This window comes from Triticum aestivum, chromosome 4B (assembly GCF_018294505.1).
Source record: "Triticum aestivum cultivar Chinese Spring chromosome 4B, IWGSC CS RefSeq v2.1, whole genome shotgun sequence".
NCBI classification, from domain to species: Eukaryota; Viridiplantae; Streptophyta; class Magnoliopsida; order Poales; family Poaceae; genus Triticum; species Triticum aestivum.
Genome location: NC_057804.1, coordinates 172,727,737 through 172,732,249, shown reverse-complemented (window position 1 = coordinate 172,732,249; position 4,513 = coordinate 172,727,737). Strand labels below are relative to the sequence as shown.

General features: G+C 45.8%; 1 long non-coding RNA gene across 1 annotated transcript; it reads left to right on the top strand.

Moving 5' to 3' along the window:
* The first annotated feature begins 235 nt into the window (after nucleotides 1-235).
* On the top strand, nucleotides 236-3,773 carry LOC123091637 (uncharacterized). The gene is made up of 4 exons (XR_006443381.1): nucleotides 236-534; nucleotides 2,380-2,470; nucleotides 2,560-2,785; nucleotides 3,506-3,773. It is a non-coding gene; the product is annotated as an uncharacterized lncRNA (long non-coding RNA).
* Nucleotides 3,774-4,513: the final 740 nt, after the last annotated feature.

Below are 4,513 nucleotides of genomic sequence, written 5' to 3'. Positions count from 1 at the left end.
CCCGGCCCCACCCCTCTCTCTCTCTCCCAGCCCGGCCCCACCCCTCTCTCTCTCCCCACCTCACCCACCCACACCACCGTTGTCTAAAAAAACCCACCCACCACCGCACCCGCGCGCCCCAGCCGCCGGACGACGCCCAGCACCGCCGCCGGCCCGCCCCTCCCCACCACCGCAGCCCTCCCCGCCACCGCAGCCCTCCCCCGCCCCTCCCCGCCACCGCAGCCCGCCCCTGCGCCCGTCCCTCCACCGTTCCAGGCCGCGGCGCCGCCCCCTCCCCGCGGCCCTCCCGGCCACCGCGGCCCTCCCGGCCACCGCGGCGTGCCCCGCGGCCCTCCCCGCCACCGCAGCCCGCCCCTCCACCGAGCCAGGCCACGGCGTCGCCCCCTTCCCGCGGCATCGGTATCGGTCGGGCGCGTCTCGGTCCAGATGCATACATAGGCTGGCGGAGGGCATCGTTTTCCTCCGGATTCCCTTCCCACCGGGCTGCTTCATCACCAGATCCGTCGTCCACTGACCCCATCCTCTATACATACGGTACGGTACCAACGCCTCTCCCCTTCCGTATCGTATCTCTACAAAGTTCCATCGTTTCAGAGCTTCACTTGTTATTATTACTCTCTCACGAGATCGATTTCCAACCCCACCGCAACAACAAGAAAAATATCGATTTCCAACTAAGATAGAATCATTTTGATTCAGAAACCTGGGAGATAATTCAGATTCAGGTTCTAGAAATATTTCAGATTCAGTAAGGCTTGGGACTAGGGAAAGAAGAGTGCACGAATAAGTATAATAATGCGTCTGAAATTACAGTTTGTTCCTATCTGATTCTGACGATACCTACTTTCAAGGTCCACTTCTTACAAAGTACATAGTAGTAACATGTGTTTTCCTTATGGAAACTCAAGTCTCTTTTCTTGACTAAACCAAATTAATATCAGCTCCAGTTTGATCATTTGATGGCATAGGTTTTGAGAATAACATAGTATTAACACTGCAATTTTTATGGGTAACCAAACACCTCACTGTAATTAAAACTTTAGTATTAAACGAAACTACAGTATTGTTAGAATACTTTGAAAATACTGTGCTATCAAACGGGGCCTTAGTATGGGGTGGGGCTGCGAGTGCATGGAACGGTGGCTCAGCTCGGCTCAGCCGGCGGGAAGGAGTGAGAGGGACATATGAGCTGGTTGTTTCTTCCTCCGGACTCCTGATGGGATGGCCCGTATGTTAGCTAGCTGAGCATGTTGATCAGCTCCGGCCAGCAGGCGTGTGCTTGCACTGCTAATGGCTAGGTAGCTGAGGCCCCGTTTGATAACAAAGTATTTTCGAAGTATTCTTAGAATACTGCAGCTTTTTATAATACTGTGGTTTTTATTACAAAGGTTTGTTTGATTGTCTCTAAAAACTGTGATTTTAATACTGCAGTTTTTTGCAAACTACAATATTTTCTCTGCATAAAAAAGAGAACCACATACCTCTTTTTTTAAAACTGAGCTCACTGAGGAGAAAAGAGAGTCTCTCGCTCAGACCTTCTTCTCAACATCCTCTTTTTACTTCTATATGCAAACTTGGACATATACATCTGGTGGGGTGGTCCTTGTGTGCATGGTTATATTGACAATGCAGCCTCACTATTACTCCTAGTAGTTATCGGCAGCAATTTAAAAGAATCTCACCAAGTTATTGAACTGCAGAATAAGGCCCCTTGTGTGTATTAAAACTGAAACTTCTGGCTGCACTTGTCTCGTTGAGATTTACAGAACTGCACATGATATTAACTAGATCATTATCTCTAATTTTGAGATAAATATGGAAGTGTAGTGCTGATTGTGTAGCAGCTACAGTTTTGACAGGATAAAAGAATTACTCCTAGTTAGTATCTCATATGAGATGTTTGTGTAGGAATATATCACTAGCTTATATGATAGTTAGATCTATTTATGTAGTTTGCATGCACTTTCTACACACATATTGCAATGTGATTGTTTGCTGATATGCTTTAAGTAGTGATGTTCATGCTGTTTCTACATGACAAGTAAAAACAACACGAGTATATGGGCTTACATGAGTTCTGCTAGTTGAGTTTCTTTGATAAAATGTTCACTTTGAATTTATAATTGATGTAGACTCTCACATCTTTATTTTGGAATCAGACGGTATTTGTTCTTGGTCATTTTACGACACTGTCTTGTAAGGGAGAAAGGCTTGGCCTCTCTATTTGGCTCTTGTTTTAGCTCTTGCAGATTGCCATATATGACGTGCTGATTGTTTTTAGCTCTTGACATAGTTAAACTTTGGATGCCCTAGTGCCTGCTACTTATGTTTGTTTACTCGGTTTGAACTCTGAATGATATGTTGTTATCCTGATTGCAGGTCTGATGAGTTGGTTTTGCTTGTGTTGTGAGGAGGCATGTTGTGGTTAACATCGAGTCAGGGTGCCTACCTTTGTATTTGAATCTGTGAGGTAATGAAGGCAAAAAAGAAGTTTCTACTTGAAGGAAAAACTGTTTGTTTCAGCTTCCAATTTCCCTCACCTCTCTTACCTTTTTCCAGATCTGGACCGTCAACCGCCATGACCATGATCAACGCGTCCTCGGCCTCCCAGACGAGGATGGAATGAGCAGGGCAAGAGAAGAGGAGGGAGCAGGCCGACGCCCGACGGCGACCTGACCATCCTCCTGGATCTCACTGGCAACCCCCTGGCCTGGAGGCCGCCCGCCCGCCCGCCGTCAGTGCGGGGCCTGCGGCACCACTTCCTCGTGCTCCTCCTTAACATCCAGTGAGGCTTTGCTTCTCCCCATCCCCTCTATTCCACCATGTTTTTTTGTAATTTTTGCCCATGATGTTGCTTCGCACTTTATTCATATATTGTATTTGGCACAGGTTCATATGTTCATAAGAGTTATCTGTGATGCTGCTTGCACAGTTCAAGAAAATCATATCATATGTTGGCACTTTGTCCATGTATTTTAACATTGCGTGTTTTGATTTTGTGATTTGGGTGCATTGTTTCCTGATTAACATGAATTAATGGATCTACACAAGCAAGGCACTTATTAACTTGGCACTGTTAATTAAGAAAATTTGATGAAGCACGCATTGTTAATTTCAGCAGCACTCTTTGCCTTTGCATGTGAATTAATGGATATGGCACCTTCTTATACAAATCAATGGATTTGGCACTTAGTGTTATGAATCTTATGAACAAGTTAACGTCACTGATGTGTATGATATGTATGCATACTTGGAACATTATGATATGTATGCATACTTGAATGGTAGTAACTTGAATGCATCAACATTAGTGCTATAGAGTTGTTATCCGAGCTAGTTCTGTTTACTTTTAATATAGGTCTAGTAGTCACCAGTACTTACATCCTATGCTATAGTAGTCCTTGTTCATATTTACTAGCTAAGTTTGCTTGTCCTGGGGATCTACATACATGCCATTCGTGTTTCACGCTTTCTCTGAAATGAAATAATAAGGTGCACTTTCTAGGGACCAGGACGACCACCGGGACCTCCATGACGATGACGAAGCCCCGCACATGGTCGAGCTCGATGGAACAATAGTGCCTCGGTGTGGTGCAGCCGAGTTGGGCCAACGACTACGTTATGGTCCTCGTTATGGTCGAGTTTTTGTTTTGACCTTGTGAAACTTGCTACCTATGGATGAAACTGTGTAATATTGATGAAACTATGTATATGTACGGATGAAACTTGCTACTATTGGTAACATGTGTTGGATACATATGTGTTCATGACTATTGGTAATATGTGTTGAATATGCTATATTGGTCATATAAATCTATTTGTGTTTGATTTCTATGAAAATGAATTGATATAAGAAAAAACAAAATTAAATGGGGCAATATAGTCACTTTGCCATCTGCTGGCAGATGGCAAAGAGCTTTGCCATCAGCTGGCAGATGGCAAAGAGGCCACGTGTCATCTACATGTAACTTTTGGGCTGGCCTATTTGGGCTCTTTGCCATCTGACAGCAGATGGCAAACCTCTTTGCCATCTGCTGGCAGACGGCAAAGCATGCAGCCTTTGCCATCTGCTGGCAGATGGCAAAGAGCCTGCAGCCTTTGCCATCTGCTGGCAGATGGCAAAGTATGCCGTTAGCCTTCTAACGGGGCTAACCCCGTTAAGAGGCTTTGCCATCTGCCAGCAGATGGCAAAGTTGTTGGGGAACGTTGCAGAAAATTAAAATTTTTCCTACGGTTTCACCAAGATCCATCTATGAGTTCATCTAAGCAACGAGTCTAGGGAGAGAGTTTGCATCTACATACCACTTGTAGATCGCGTGCGGAAGCTTGCAAGGTGATGATGTAGTCGTACTCGACGTGATTCAAATCACCGATGACCTGCGCCGAACGGACGGCACCTCCGCGTTCAACACACGTACGGAAACAGCCACGTCTCCTCCTTCTTGATCCAGCAAGGAAGGGAGGAGAGATTGAGGGAGATGGCACCAGCAGCAGCACGACGGCGTGGTGTTGG